This window comes from Mustela putorius, unplaced genomic scaffold (assembly GCF_011764305.1).
Source record: "Mustela putorius furo isolate JIRA1106 unplaced genomic scaffold, ASM1176430v1.1 tig00003834_pilon_pilon_pilon, whole genome shotgun sequence".
Taxonomy (NCBI): Eukaryota; Metazoa; Chordata; class Mammalia; order Carnivora; family Mustelidae; genus Mustela; species Mustela putorius.
Window position 1 is genome coordinate 45,014,228 of NW_025421987.1, and position 17,227 is coordinate 45,031,454.

Genomic DNA, 17,227 nt, shown 5'->3' on the forward strand with positions numbered 1-17,227 from the left:
GGGTGCCGGCGGGGGCAGAGGCCGGGTGGCCGCGCGGTTGTCCTTTGAACCTCGGGGGGTTTGAACAGCCGCGGTTTATAGTCCCTGGAGTCTGGTTGACGTGTCCCCAGAGGGCAGGACTGCCTCGGTAAACAGCCCAAGGACTGTTAGCTTATCTGGCCTTGAGGGTTTGCGCGTCAATGTGCACCGCCCCCTTGGTTCCCAGTTTAGGAGTGGGGCCCCTACTCTGCGGATTCTGTGAGAACACAGGAATTTAGTGGTGAGTCAGCTTCATTACAGCAAGCCCCAGCAGTTCAGAGGCGCGGGATTAACCGAGACGGCTTCGAAGTACAAAGACAGCTGGAGTAGAAATCAGAACCTCTGGATCCTACCTCTGGTTCTGCTATTAAATAAGCCTCGTGTCCTTGGACAAAGAATTTGATTTGTTTCTCCATCCGTAGAGTATGGAGAGTAACCTGTCCTGTTTGCCCTGCAGGGTTAGTTTCTTTTTGAAACACGATAAAAGTAAGGTATACCAAGTAAGGGCGTTTCTACATTTTAGCTATAGAAGGATTTCTGTAGTTTTGGTTGTGGCTAGAAATGAATTTGGGAGCGATGGAAGAGGTTAGATAGCTCAAATTGATCAGTTTAAGAACTAAGGAAGCAGTGAGATTTTACTACAGATTAAAACTACGATTAGTTGGCAAATTAACGTATCTGGCCTAAGCTTCTAATTAACGTATCTGGCCTAAGCTCCGTCTTTTCTGAAATTACTTCTTATAATTTTAGAAAGTGATGAGTAGAACCGAGAAAATCACTTAGCAAATTTTTTTTTACAAACCCTATGCATATAAGTGTTCAAAGATTGTATAAAGTCAATGACATTAAGTTGCCTTCCTCCTAAAAAGAATAAAGTAACTTTTGTCTTGCCACTCATTTGTGTGAGAAACTTACACCTCTTACCTCCTGCTAAATTTTAATTTCTGCTTGAGTTATAGTAAGCAGGAGGATGTACTTTGTCAGTTTAAATCAGAAATAGAATGTTTTTTAAAGACTGTTTTAAGGCCAGAAATAAAATGTTTTAAAACCTGTTTCAAAAGGGTACTCTTAAAAATTAGACTTTGTCTTGGATCAAGATCACATATTGGCAAGAACCCTCAATATGTGAAAAGTGCAAATACTCAATACAGTTTTATGTGCTATGTGTCTGTGATAAAAATTAAGCGACAAGAATTTAACACGAGGAAAAAATGATTTGAATGTGATTCAGAAATAGTTAAGATTACAAATCAGTGAAATGAAGGGGGGAGATGGAAATAGCCTCAAGTAATAGAGAATGAAGTTGCCTGAAAGAAAGTCTTGAAGTAATGTTCAGATTAATGTGAGAATTCCCCCCCTTTTCTCATTATAATAAGCCCTATCTCAGCTACCAGGGTTGCATCTCTCTTCCCAGCAGCCAGATAAGTCTAAACTCAGCAGTAGGCCTTAAAGCTATTCAGGCAGCCTGTGAGTTCTGAAAACCCTGTGGGAGCTGACAGAGCATCGGTGGCTTCTTGTCCTTCACAGTGATGTGAAGACAGCTAGTCTTGCATCTAGCTGAAGGAGGTGTCAGAGACGCAGTGGGGTTACTGGAGAGTGTGAAGGGCAGAGGAGACAGCATAATGCATCATCTAGGGAGAGGGATATGAATTTCAGGAAATTGTGAGAGTATATGGCATATTGGTCCACTTATCAAAACTCAACCATCAACACTGAAAAGAAATTTAAAAATTAAAAAAAAAAAACTTAACCATCAAATGACTCTTGGGTCAAACTGACTATATTTCAGGATAAGTCTGATTAGGATGTTATTGAAAAAAGAACGGACATCAAATGAAGGGCACTTCCTCCTTCAGCCATCCTGTCTGCATTTCCTGGGGGCAGGAACTGTGTCTATTTACAAGGGCACCCCTCCCTGAGACATAGTATGTGCTCAATAAATAGTGAGTAAATGAAATAAATGCACGAATAGGTTTGGGCATACCTGATTAAGATGGCCTTATTGCCCAACTGACTGCGGAAAAAACAGGAAATAAGCTAAGTGGAGAATCCTTTCCTAAACGCAACTAGCTGGTTTCAGATCCTACCTCTGGACATCAGATTTCTCTTATTAAACTCTGATTTTGTTACTTAATCTCCTTAAGCTTTGATTATGAAGACTATTGTCTGTTTCTAGAGTCATTATAAGGCTATATCTAAACTGCTTACCATAGTACATAGTTCAACGTAAATACTCCATGAGTAGTGGCAATTATTATTATTATTAACAGTAATAACAATACTTCTTGTTATAACTATTACTCTCTCACACTTGTTTTATCATGATCAGGTAAAGAGAAAGTTGAGAGCAGGCTTCGGTCACGATGGCAAATTTCCTGCATAAACTGTGGTTTTCGGCCTGGGTCATGCCATCTTTTAGGGATTACAATTTGAGAGGTTGGTCTGAACTCTCCTTGCCCCCGAATTTTAGCTCCCCAAATTTATGCTTATTGTCCTGTCCCCTAGTTATATCAAGGCACCAAGCCTCCTAAACTGGATTTCTACCTTCATTCTAGCTACCTCTGGATTCCAATAGGTACTCTGAAGCACTGCTTTCATTATTTCAATCCATCTCTCCCCCTCCTCCCCTGACTCTATGTCTCCTCATTAGTTGTCTGATAAAGGTCAATTGCTTTGAGTTCTTCCCATTGTGGAATCCCTCTCAGTTTGGTTTATCCAGTTTGGCCTGGATGGCTTAAAATTCTGCCATCTTCCTACCAACCGTAGCCCAGATCTCAAAAAGCTAGTCACTCTCTCTTTAAAGCAGCATTGAAAGAAGAGGGATCCATAGTCTTTAAATCCATCATGAGGAGGCAATGGCCTCTATAGTTACAGGGGCCCAGAGTGAGTTTGCAGCCAGTTTTGTTGGTTAAGGTCTACAGTTTGGCTATCCTTAGCAGTTTCTTTCTCTGCCTTAGTGTATTCTTGTTGGAGAATTGATAGATTCTGAGGCTTTCCTGAGTATCTTTCCCCAAACTAGTTTTCTTTATTGAAATTTTTTGAAGATTCAAATAATGACAATGGCATTTTTGGATCTAGATGTCTTTGGCTAAGCATTTGTTAGGGCTATAAAAGCATCCTGATGCTGTCATTGAGGTCACTCCATTTAGGAGTTTTTCTCATACCTGAGAAGATATTTTCCTTCGTGACTCTCCTGGGAATTTCAGGGGCTATGTATCCTTCTAATTTTATCCACTTGCTCAGCATATGTTTCATAATTGGGTTGTTTTGCCTTTTGATAAATAGCTAGTGATAGCAACAACTAAACAACTAAAGTACTTCTAGTCCAAGTTTATTCATTTTCAGATACTCATGGAGCACCTCTTGTGTGTAAAAACTGTTAACTCTACGTTGGAAATGTATTGAGATAACTAATAATAATGACTAACATTTATTGGTTGTTTTCTAAGTGCCAGGCACTGTCCTAAGGGCTCTGTAGTCATTTTTTTATTTAATCCTTATACTCATTCTATAAGGTAGGTATTATTACTCCTATTTTACAGATAAGAAAACTGAACTGTGGAAAAATTAAGTAGCTTGCCAAGTCACATAGTTCTGATGGGGCTGGATAACCAAATAATGGAATATGACTCCAAAGTTTATGATTTTGACCAAACACAATCATTGCCTTTAAAATACTTAAAGTAACAGAAATTAAACAGCAACCCATAATAAAACAAATAATCCAATTTAAAAATGGGCAAAGGATCTGATAGACATTTCTTCAAAGAAGATGTACAAACATCCAATAAATTCATGAAAAGATGCTCAATATAGTTAACAAATGCAAATCAAAACTACGAAGAGATACCTTTCATACCCACTAGGATGTCTAAAACCAAAAAATAATGCATGTGAATGAGGATGTAGAGAAATTGGAACCCTCCTGCACTGCTGCTGGAGATATAATATGGTATAATTACTCTGGAAACCATGCTGGTATTTCCTCAAAAGGTTAATTAAAAAAAAAAAAAAAAAGAATTACCATGTAACCCAGCCGTTCCACTCATAGGTATAGATCCAAGAGAACTGAAAACATGTTCACAAAAAAATTTATACAGAAATGTTCATGGTGGCATTATTTATCATAGCCAAAACATGGAAACAACCCAAAGTTGTATCAACTGATAAACTGACAAATAAAATGTGATTATCTATACAATGGAATTTTACTTGGCAATAAAAATAAATGAAGTGCTAACACGTGTTGCAGCATGGATAAATTTTGAAAACCTTATGAGAACATGTAAGTGAAAGAAACCAGTCACAAAAGACCATATAATGTGTCATTCCATTTATAGGAAATGTCCAAAATAGGCAAATCTGTAAAAACAGAAAATAGATTAGTAGCTGCCAGGGGTTGAGGGAGGAGGGAATGAGGAGTGACTGGTTGACACAGAGTTTCTTTTCAGGGTGATGAAAATGTTCTAAAGTTGAGTGTGATGCTGGTTGTACAACTTGTGACTATACTAAAAAAAAAAAAACATGAAATTATGTATGCTTTAGGTAAACAAATTGTATGGTATATGAGTTTTATCTCAATAAAACTGCTATAAATCTAAAGTTACTGAAATAGAAAGTAGCATTTGGTAGCTGGCATACAGATGCATAACCAAATACTATGAAAATTCAGAGTAAAGGCAACTTTCCAGGCTGCTGCAATTAGAAAGCTTTTGATAGAAATAGGACAAGACATATGGAATTGAAGGAAAGGAAAAGAAGGTATTTCTTGAGAAAGAATGACAAAAACAAGAAGGAAATGACAGCCTGTGTCTGGGAAGTGGTGAAATGTCTGGTTTGGCCCATGTGCTTTGTGTCAGTGGTTACAATAGCCAGGTGTTGCCACACTTTGGAGAATAATGAAAGTATTTAAAATTGTGACTTTGCCCCCCCAAATCTAGAGTGTGCTGTTATGATATGGTGTAAAGGAAGAGTGAAGCTTGAAATGACAAATTGGTCTAGAGCATGGTGGGAGAGGTATGAATACAGGTGAGGAGACCATCTCTGATTCTTTTCTTTCTGGAAGTTCTCTATCCCATTTCTTTATTAGTTCATGTAGATATACATGAAAAGATTGCCAGGCTTGGGGCAGTCTGTGGAAAGTGGCACCTGTAGAAAGAACCTTATATCTGAGTACACTGTATTCTTCCTGGTTTCTTGTTACTGTTTCTTGGTAGATTCAGGATGTTCCTCTTCTGTGTCAGGGGGGTAGTCAAATGTATGTCAAGCCTCAAGCCCTATAGCATGAGTTAGAGAAGTGATATAAACTGATCACAGTTATTTCACTCATTTATGTTCCCTTTCCTAGTTATTTTACTGAGCATGCCATGTAAAAACTAATCTATGCTAGATGTTGTAGGAGCTTAAAAAAAGACATCACTCAACAGCTCATGTTAATGGATGTAGTTCTGTTTATTTTGAAACTTATTAAATGTTTTCTTCACTCAGCCACTAAAAGTGATTGGAGGAACTGAGAGGTTCTGAAGATCCAAACTAACTGCTTTGTATATGGTCAGGTGGGGTGAGGGATTCAGGGCGAGGCTGTCCCTGGTCCCCACCCCCAGCAGGAGGCCTCCTGTTCCAGTCTTTTTGGCTTTATCAAGACTACTTACAAGGAGAAGTGTTCTTCAGACTCTGGTCTAGAGTCCACCTGGGCTATGCAGTGAGTGTAAGGATGAGGCAGCCCAATTCAGCCCCAGACCCAGTAATCCATATGCTGTGGGGGAAATGCACCCTAATAAAAAGATACCCACTATAGAACTTGGGCTTACAGGTTAATGGAGATAAAAATCATACTTACCCTTAAGAAGATAGAGACTAAATTTCATTTCCTCTCCTTCCTGTACCTTCACTCTCTATACATTATGGATATAAGTTCTATTTCCTTATTTTTCCATTTATAATGTATTTATCATAATGTAAATATAAAAGGTCACTATAGAAAATTCAGAAATATGTAATGAAAACTACTAAAATCACATAATCTCACCATCCAGAAGTAACCAGTGCAAACCTTTTGGCATATTTCTTTCCTTTTTCTAGATGCACATATTTTTTTCCCACAAGGTTGAAATCATACATACATGTAAACATATATTGTTTTGTATTTTTATTTCTCACTAAAAATTGTATAATGAGCATTTTCTATGCCATTTAATTCTTTTACAAAAATGTGATTTATTTTTTTTTAATGGGCACAGAATGATTCCCCTGTATTGGACATTATGCTGTTCTTTGGGTTTCTCTTTCACCATAATGCCTTGCAAACACTTCCTTTTTAAGCCAACAAATGCAGCTATTAGAAATACTAAGTCTCATGGAGATCTTTACTGACCTTTTGCTGCAACAACTTGGTGGTAACAGTATCACCAAGACTTCTCCCTGGGGACTACCACACAACTGTTCTTTCAAAGACATGCTGACTCCTCCTTACTTTCTTTGTACCTGGTTGATCAGAGGGACCAGCCACGATACAGGTAAGCTCTTTCAATAAACAGACTATTTAGAGAGGTTGTTGGCTATGATTGTGAACTGGGAGCCAAATGGAGGGTAATGTGATGGAAGCATTTAGCTGTCCACTCCAGCTATATCTGGTTCCTTTACACGTATGTTTCTGAATAGAGCTCATTCATAGACTTCCCATAGTTGCTCTGTAAACAAGAGGTGCAAACGGTAGCAGCCCTAGAAGCAATACCTGTGTACACTGTTGGAGTTTTCTGTTTCTGTATAGTTAATACTCTTCTTTGCTAAGGTATGAAATTGCTTTTTTTCTGTGTTTTTTTTTCCTTTCACTTTCCTGTTATATAGTAAACTTTGTAACCCCAGATCCAGTTTAATTTTGATTATGTGTTAAAATGACTTATGGGCACCTCAAACATATGGAATACCATAATGGACATAGGGAAGACAAAGAGAACCCACCGTTGTCCTTAGGGAACTTACAGTCCAGTAGAGGTGTTAAGATATGCATACAAATAATTATATAATAAAGTAAACCAGGTTGTAAGAATATTTTTAGTGATGATTTGAGAAATGCTTGCAAAAGAGTGTCCTACATTTAAGCTGGATGCTTAAATGTCTATACAAACTGAGTTCTCTTTAAAAAAGTACACATATAAAAGATTGAAAGAGAAAATTCCAAAATGCTAATAGTGGTTGTCTGGGTGACGGACTTACAAAAGATTGTAATATTCTTTCAAACGTGTTTTTACAGTGAATCTGTATTACTATTATAATGAATCTAATTATTATTAGAATAAAATATGCTTTATTAAATGAGGGAGTACTGTATAAAAATACAAAATATAATGGAAGTAGAGAAGAACAAAGATTATATCTACTGAGGTGGGACAATTGAGAAGGCTTTAAGATTTATGTCTTTCCTAATGATGAAAAACTTTCCCAGGAAATAAATATCTTGGAAATAGATAATGAAATTGTATTGAGTTGAAAAGGCATATTGCATTCCTACAACTTTTTTTTTCTCCATGACTTTTGTCTGCAATCTCTCTCTCTCTCTCTCTCTCTCTTGACTATAGCTCTGGTAGCTGTTAGCTGCATATTGCCTTTTAAATTTTATATTACTTTAGATATGTCTTTCAAATTTTTTACTGTGTATACAACAGGGGGATATTTTCTGAATCTAGTCATTAACTAGTCATATTCCTAGTCAGAATATATAAGCTTGGTAAAGAATCTTTCCACTTGTCCCACTGACCCCAGAAGTGTTTTATTTGATCATTGGCTGGTGAGCACTGTTCCTTTATTCTCTCGTTCTTCTGTATCTGTTAATATTCAAAGCTACAGAGTGCATATTCTCCAGGACCTAATAAGACTCTAGAGAAGAGACTTATTGTAATATTCCACAATCTACCTGCTTCATCAGTGGATGGGCTCTTCTTCTCTTGCTGGATGCTCTGGGTAGTAGGACTTCCCCAGTGTGTGGTGAAGTTGCAGAGCTTTGTCAGGACAGAATTTCGGTGACATGCAGATTTCAGCTAACCTGAAAGGTGAGAGCCTTGATTCTGTATGACCTTGGATGAATTATTTACCCTCTCTATGCTTTAGTTTCTTCACTTGTAAATGGGAACAATAATAGCACCTATTTCATGGGCTTGTTTTTAAGATTACATTTGTCATTCATAGGCATGTGATATATAGCCACTACTAGTATGGTGTATCATAGACCTCGAAGACTGTGGTGGATTTTTTTCCCCCTCTTAATAGATCATAGGAAGAAGAGGAGACAGGAAAGTATGCTGAAAGGATATGGTCATCTTAATCTTTATTTCTCCAAAATAGTAAGGGCCAAGAGAACATGTACAGAAATAATTGCTATATAATGTCATCTATGCAATGACAAAAGTATATTCAAAATATAAAAGGGGGAATGAGGAACCAGACTGGGATCAGGGAGGACTTTGGGAAGAAGTGCTAGTTGGGCAGAGTTTTGAATGACAAGTTGGTATGGAGAGGGGCAGGCGAGGGTGGTGAATGTTGGGTTAGCACCATGACTTAGGGATGGTACTGGTGGAACTTGGACTGTGGGGGCATCTTGAGAGGGAGGGAGATTGGATCTAGCCAGTGAGTAAGATTGACTTCACCCATACGGAGATGTACATTTGTGTCAGGGTTTCTCAAAGGGACTGAGTGCTCCCTGAGCCCTTTCTCCTACCTCTTCCAGAGCTGCCCTAAGCTTGTTAATTCCATTCCTATTAAAATCCAGCCCTGGCTGGGCAGACTGATTTAGTACTGTCTCGTGGTCATTTTTCTCTGTTTGGGAAGCATCACTCCATAACTTCTCAGACACACTTGCGTTATTTACTCTTAAACCTCTTCCACTGCTGACTTTCCCCTGGCAACATCCAGAAGGTCAGCAACAATTGGAAAGCTCTTCTTGACCCCTCAAATATTTTTTTGCGGCTTACTCTGATCCAGATGAATTCAAATGTGACTCACCCAGAGAGACAGATTTGGGCATTATAGAAATAGAGTTCTGGGTTCATATAGCAAATCCAACAAATAAGCATAGTATTGGCCTGAGTGACCTGGATTCAGGGGGTATCCCACAGAGAATGCCGAGGTGCGGCAGCCTGTCTGCTGACAGTACGTGTGGTGGGTGTGCAGCCTGGAGGGGGTGCCCGTGAGGCCTTCCTCAGACCCAGCAGGACATGGCTGGGTTATGCTGGCCAATATTCTTTCTTGGCTGAGACAAATTTTCTACCTTTCTTTTTGTTCCTTACAGAATGTCTTTCTTTTTGGTGATTGTTGACATACTGCTGCTTGTTCATGATGCAGGTGAGTCACTTTTCAAAGAAACTTTGCGAATATTTCTGAAACAGTTTTGGGAATAGTGAGGAAAATAGTGATTTGGATATTTAAAAAAGAATAAGCAAGTGATTTAATCTCTCTGAACCTCAGTCTTTTCATTTGTTAAATGGAAATAACAATGCTATATTTATTTCACAGGTAATAGTGAAGAACAGATGGGAAAATCTAACAGATACAAAAAAAAAAGATTTTACTTATTTATTTGAGAGAGAGAGATGGAGAGATAGAGAGAGAGGGGAGCTCAGCGGGGAGAAGGAGAAGCAGGCTCAACATGGGCCTTGATTCCAGGATCCTGGGATCATGACCTGAGCTGAAGGCAGATCCTTAACTAACTGAGCCACCCAGGTGCCCCCAAAAGTGTTATTTATTTATTTTTTAATGAGAACCACCACCAATTTGCTTTGTCCATTTGAGTCTTTATTAGATATTTAGTTATTCACACCCATAATTGGAACTTCTCTAACCAAAACAAAAATATCTAAACATTCCTCCCCACTTAAAGTGACTTGGACAAGTGTTGGCTAAGGGTACAGTATCACAGAATATTTGAAATCTGGCCTGTCCTGAAAATTCTGGATAAGCAGTCAATGCAGGGTTTTTGGTAATTCTTCATTCTCAATTCTTCAGAAATAGTGGGACAAACAGTGTACAGAAATTGAAACTCTTAATGTAGTTCAACGAACCAAAAGTATCTATTCAAAAATGCTTTATAGAAACATGTATGCCCAAAACCTGCAATATAACTACTCTACAAAGTGGTCAGACATATTTACAGATTTCAGGCATAGGCCATCTCTCAGGGACCTGCAGCAGTTCTGCCAAAGGTAGCAGCAGCTTGAAGACATCCTCAAGCTCCAGAGTTCTACTCAGAGTTAGTGCAAGGCCTGGCCCATCGAATTACATTTACTGGCTCTTTTCTTTTGATGCTTGATTACTCTGTGTTTGTATGTAAAGAGGCAATCCCCTCATAGCCAAGAAAAACCAACCAGATAAAAGAATGAGGTGTGTATATAGGTGAGAAAGAGAAAGGTGTATTAGTTCTAATAATTTTTAAATTATTTTATAGCAATATTGTTAGCCTAATACTGTGTGCTAGGTATTATAGTGAGTGCTATAGACACAGTACCTTTCTACAGTTTTGAAAGTGTATTCTCACATTATTAGCTGTTTGCTGAGCTTTTGCCTCAATTTCTTAGACACTGGGACACTAAAACACAATGTTCTAGAAATAGCAGATTGAGATAGACAAAAGAGTGATTCAGATTTAAGTAGCACCATCTGCAGACACATCAGTCAGAAGGCCTTTATATTACCTTTATATTACTTTATATTTATATTACCAATTATATCATCAATAGATTGTGTTTCATGATTTTTTGTCCAGAGTCTTCAGATTCCTGAGTCTGAGGCCCTTTCCCTTGGGACCAGACCAGAAGGGGTTCGGCTGCAGCAGAGCTTCCTGGGTATAACCTGAGAAGCTAGAATTAGGGACTCTCATGAGTAAGCTACATATTTTTATGAGAGATTGGGAAGAGGGGCAGCTTACTAAGGTATCCACCCATCTGGTCCTCTCTTTCTGTCTCTCTGGTAAATGACAGAGCCATCTCATATAAAAACAGCCCCTGAGGTCCCAGGGTATTTTGTAACAGCCCCAGGGGAGGTATTTTTATCATAATTATACACTAGGAAACTGTAACTCAGAGAGAATAAGTAACTCGCCCATTGCCAAATGACTAGTAAGGGGGGCTTAGAACTAGAACATAGGGGTGCCTGGATGGCTTAGTCAGTTAAGGATCTGCCTCTTGATCTCAGCTTTGGTCTTGATCTCAGGGTTTTAAGTTTGAGCTCCACTATGGGTTCTGCGATGGGCATGGAGCTTGTTAAGAAAAAAAAGAAAAAAAAAAGAATGAGAACTTAGATTTACAAATCTTCAGACAGGAATTTTTTAATAACTATAATCCACTATTTCTTGGTTGTAACCACATCAGAGAAATAACAATTTAGGCAAGAAAATATTTCATGTTTTATATGCATATCATCCTTCTGAAGGTTATGTAGGTTGTTTCTCCTTGCCTCCTTCTTTCCTTTCTCATCTGTCTTCCTTTATATTCATTCATTTTTAAAATTTTTTATTTTTTATAAACATATATTTTTATCCCCAGGGGTACAGGTCTATGAATCGCCAGGTTTACACACTTCACAGCACTCACCATACCACATACCCCTGCAATGTCCATAACCCCACCCCCCTTCTCCTACCCCCCCTCTCCCCAGCAACCCTCAGTTTGTTTTGTGAGATTAAGAGTCACTTATGGTTTGTCTCCCTCCCAATCCCATCTTGTTTCATTTATTCTTCTCCTACCCCCTTAACCCCCCATGCTGCATCTCCACTTCCTCATATCAGGGAGATCATGTTATTAGTTATCTTTCTCCACTTAACTTATTTCGCTAAGCATGATACCCTCTAGTTCCATCCACATCATTGCAAATAGCAAGATTTCATTTCTTTTGATGGCTGCATAGTATTCCATTGTGTATATATACCACATCTTCTTGATCCATTCATCTGTTGATGGACATCTAGGTTCTTTCCATAGTTTGGCTATTGTGGGCATTGCTGCTATAAACATTCAGGTGCATGTGCCCCTTCAGATCACTACGTTTGTATCTTTAGGGTAAATACCCAGTACTGCAATTGCTGGGCTGTAGGGTAGTTCTATTTTCAACATTTTGAGGAGCCTCCATGCTGTTTTCCAGAGTGGTTTCACCAGCCTGCATTCCCACCAACAGTGTAGGAGGGTTCCCCATTCTCCACATCCTCACCAAGATCTGTCATTTCCTGACTTGTTAATTTTAGCCATTCTGACTGGTGTGAGGTGATATCTCCTTGTGGTTTATTCACCACGACCAAATGGGATTTATTCCAGCACTGCAAGTTTGGTTCAACATCCGCAAATCAATCAATGTGATACAACACATCAATAAAAGAAAGAACAAGAACCATATGATACTCTCACTAGATGCTGAAAAAGCATTTGACAAAGTACAGCATCCCTTCCTGATCAAAACTCTTCAAAGTATAGGGATAGAGGGCACTTACCTCAATATTATCAAAGCCATCTATGAAAAACCCACCGCAAATGTCATTCTCAATGGAGAAAAACTGAAAGCTTTTCCGCTAAGGTCAGGAACATGGCAGGGATGTCCATTATCACCACTGCTATTCAACATAGTATTAGAAGTTCTAGCCTCAGCAATCAGAAAACAAAAGGAAATTAAAGGCATCCAAATTGGCAAAGAAGAAGTTAAATAATCACTCTTCACAGATGATATGATACTATATGTGGAAAACCCAAAAAACTCCACTCCAAAACCTCTAGAACTTGTACAGGAATTCAGTGAAGTATCAGGATATAAAATGAATGCACAGAAATCAGTTGCATTTTTCTACACCAACAAGAAGACAGAAGAAAGAGAAATTAAAGAGTCAATCCTTTCTACAGTTGCACCCAAAACCATAAGATACCTAGGAATAAACCTAACCAAAGAGACAAAGAATCTATACTCAGAAAACTATAAAGTACTCATGAAAAAAATTGAGGAAGACACAAAGAAATGGAAAAATGTTCCATGCTCCTGGATTGGAAGAATAAATATTGTGAAAATGTCTATGCTACCTAAAGCAATCTACACATTTAATGCAATTCCTATCAAAGTACCATCCATCTTTTTTAAAGAAATGGAACAAATAATCCTAAAATTTATGTGGAACCAGAAAAGACCTCGAATAGCCAAAGGAATATTGAAAAAGATATTCATTCATTTATTTAATTAGACGTTGATTCTTTCATCAAGTTTAGGTCGGTCGTCCACTGTTAGATGGAATAACACAGTTCAGATGGAGGCCTGTGGGGCCAGACTGCCTGGGCTTGAATCATAGCTCTACCACTTACTAGCTGTGTGTCCCTAAGCAACTTACTTCACCCCACTGTGCCTTGGTTTTTTCAGTGTAAATTGGGGATAATAAGAGAAACTATCTCCATGTTAGTGTACAGATTACATGAATTAAATTCAGGAAAATCTCTTAGAATATGTCTGATGCATTGTAAACACTTAATAAATGTCATTTGATGTATTAGTCAGAATTCTCAGAGCAACAGAACAAACAAAATCTATATGAAGAGATCATGTGATTATGGAGGTGAGAAGTCCCAGGATCTCTGCAGTGGACAAGCTGAGATGATATAGTTCCAGGCCAAGTCTGAAGGCTTAAGACCCAAAAAGAGTCTATCTGTGTTTCAGTTTGAAGTCCAGCTTAAAAAGCCAGACCGCAGTTCCCTATTACTCAAGGGAGGGCCAACCTTTTTGCTTCATTCAGGCTGTTGACTGATTGGTTGAGGGCCACCCACCTTAGAGAGGGCCATCAGCTCAGTTTATCAGCTCAAATATTGATCTCATCCAAAAATACCTTCAAAGACATGCCCAAAATAATGTTTGACCAAATGTTTGACCTATGACTCAGTCACATTGGCACATAAAATACCCAAATCATTGGGTATTTTTTTTTTTTTAACTTTGTCAAGTCCTGTGCTGGGCACTGGTGAAACAGGATGGTTAAGATATGGTCTCTGCACTCTGGAAACTGTCCATGCCCAGCCCCACCAAGAGCCACATGATTGCTACTGATGAAGGAGCCGATTGCTTCTGTTTTTCATTTGGAATGTACCCTACTGCCTATCTCTCTGGCTGTTTTTTTGCTGGGTGGGTGAAACTTCCTTGCCTATGAACTTTCACCATTTGGATTTTCCCTTTGTACTTCACCTGTTTTTTCTTATATTTCATATTACCTCATTTTATCAGACACTATCCTCAGAAGCCCAATTTATAAAGTAAATTAGAGAGGGGTGGTTCTGATTGTATTGGTGAAGGGGTGGAGGTCTCACTGATTTGTTCTTTCCCTGTCTGTCAGTGACAAATTCTGGCGAGGGCTTTAGAAAAAACGGTTTCGAAAAGATTGAATCAGATGATCTCTGAGCATTCCCCTAGCGCCAACATACCAGGAATGTATTCCATGTCATGAGTCCATGAATAATACTGAGTGTTTGGCTGTGTTCCTCAAAGCCCTCAGCTCCTACTCATGAATACTCTGCCCAGACCAGTAGGTATTTGTGGCAAGTAGAATAGACTGACTTACTAAAAATCTGTTTCTGCCTTTCTGATTTGCCTTCCTGGCTTGCTGAGACTAGACAGTAAAAAACTACATTTCCAAGATTGCTTTACAGTTTGGGTTCTGGAGATGGCTTAAACTCTGCCAGTCAGATACATTTGCTCGGGCATTCAACTGCCAAGTGATTAAAGTGGGGGGAATGGTGATGGTGCACCCAGCATGCATGCGCTTTCTCTTGCCAATGTGAATCTAGCAGAGGCAGTTTGGCTCTGGAGTCCCTATTTGCAGTGATGACTTCCTGATTTGCCAGCTGCCTGGTATGGCAGAGACAGCAGCTGCCCTGGCAGACCAGCTGTGAAATGCTGCCCTGAGCCCAGGAAAATGTGAGGCAGAACAGGACACACACACTGCTAGTCTCACCTTCTGTGCCTTACTTTGGGTTTGTTCCTCCAGCTTTCCAGTGATTCTGTAAACATCTAATTTTCTGTACTAAATTTCTTCCTGTTTGAAATAGCTAGAATGATTTGTTTTACCTGTTATTAAAGTCTACCTGATAGACTTCAATGGCCTTTATAAACACTTCACTAACTTCCTCTCTTCTTTGAGATTCTCAGTGTGTATAGAAGAGTCACGGGTCCACCCTTCCATGGATGTTATCCTCTCCTGCCATTTCTCCTTTGGGGAGGGCATAGCAAATCTCGAGTTTTCTTGGGAAGGAGAAAACTTCAAAGAGGAATATGAGGTAGAACAAGATAAAAGTCTATTACCACTTTCTCAGGTACTATGATTTTTTTTTAAGTTTCCCCAAAGTTGGTTTACCAGTTTCATAATAACCAGCAACTTGAGGATAATAATATTAGAATGTAGAGGATAATAACGAGGAACTAGAGGATCAGAGCTCCTTGTATGAGGGAAGAGACGCTGTGGCTTGGGCTGAAATTTCTGAGGGGACTCTAGCACTTTTACTGAGAAATGTGAATTTCATGGATGAAGCTGTTCTGTAAGTGCTCAGCCATTGCACCAAATGAAAGAGGTGACAGTACAGTTAAGCTAATGTAAGGGAATTCATTGGATGAACTTGGTTTCAAACTCTGTTTCTGTTTATAGGGACAAATTTTAAGTTTCCTCTTCTGGTGTTCTCAGTTTTTCCTCTTCTCAAGTTGTTATGGGCTCTTCTCATTTCCATCCTAAGATTCGGCTATTTGCCCTGTCTGTTCATCTTTGCTGAGAATACTGCTCTGAACCAAAGTTGTTTTGTCGGCACCTGTCTGTATTACCCATTCATTCAAACAAGCAAACAAAATATATATACCAAAACACAAACAACAACAACAAAATCCAACCCCCAATGCATTGGCCTTATCCCAGACACACCAAACCATTGTAACACTGAAAACCTAAAATGTTACATACATAATGTAATTCTCTATGAAAACCTTGAGAGATGAAATGTGGTTTAGTGAAAATAGCTGTATGCTGGGAATGAGGAGGCCCAAGTTCTAATTCTGGTTGACTCTGACAACTCGTTTAGCTTTTCGAGGCTTCATTTTCTCACTGTTAAAATGTGGGTTGGACCAGTGGATTTCCATAGTGCCCAAGGATGCTCACCCTTCTCAGGATTACACGGAGAGTGGTCTTCTCCCTGCCAGAGATCTGTGGGTAGAGGGAGGTGAGTAGCAGAATCCTTCCGGAGAAAGAGCTGGAAGAGATGAGAAGGTGGCAGTGAGAACCATTTGTTACCATCTGTGATTTTCAGCAGGGTGTCTGAGGTCAGCTGAGAGTCTGCAATGAAGCTCTGAAGAGGGAATGATTCCACAAGTAAATACAGCGGTGCTAGATGAGACCTGCAGGACTGAGCAGATGTGTATTGTGATTTTCATTCAATGCCTCAATCAAAAATTTAACTACGGCGAACCTCAATCTGTTGCCTCTAGAAGGATTAATTTAAAAATCAGGGCAAGATTTCTGCTTGCTTGATCCTCCCCAGGTGGAAATTAAAAAGGAACTAATTGTTTTGTTACTTTATCCCGCCAGATTTTGAAATGCCCAGGTGCAGTTTGATAGGATTGATGATGGCAACGTGGCAAGGTGCATCTCTAAGGGCTGGTTCCTCATGCCCAGTGTGACCTGGCCTGACCTGGCAAAGAGGGACATGAGCAACCACAGTACCGTGGAAGTCCTGGAGGAACAGATGAATGGCTTCTGCACGGTGCTATCTGTCCTGAAATACCTTGTCAAGTTAAATGAGAAATATGTCTGCTGCTAACAGAGACAAATATGAACAACCAGCCCTTCAGAATCATCCACAAATACCCAAGTAAGTGAGTGAAAGCAGGGTATATTTCACCACAAAGAAAAGAAGTATAGTAATAATAATAATAATAATAATAATAATTAGTAGCAGCAGTAGTAAAATTACTTATTTTTGCATGATAGGATTATAGACAATTTTTATTTTCTTCTTTGTATTTGTTTGACTTATACAACATTCTATAATGAATATACATTATCTTTATAGTCCAAAAAAGCTGTACTTTAAAAATCTTCTTAAACATCTTTATGAAATGTAATTCACATGCCATATAATTTACCCATTTAAATGTACAACTCATTGTTTTAGTATATTCACAGTTGTTCATCCATCACCATTATCTAATTTTAGAACATTTTCAT

The 17,227-nt window shown here is 38.9% G+C and overlaps 1 long non-coding RNA gene across 1 annotated transcript; it reads left to right on the forward strand.

Moving 5' to 3' along the window:
• The first annotated feature begins 87 nt into the window (after window positions 1-87).
• On the forward strand, window positions 88-16,910 carry LOC106003783. The gene is made up of 5 exons (XR_001176477.2): window positions 88-259; window positions 4,959-5,046; window positions 7,858-8,066; window positions 9,302-9,354; window positions 16,589-16,910. It is a non-coding gene; the product is annotated as an uncharacterized LOC106003783 (long non-coding RNA).
• Window positions 16,911-17,227: the final 317 nt, after the last annotated feature.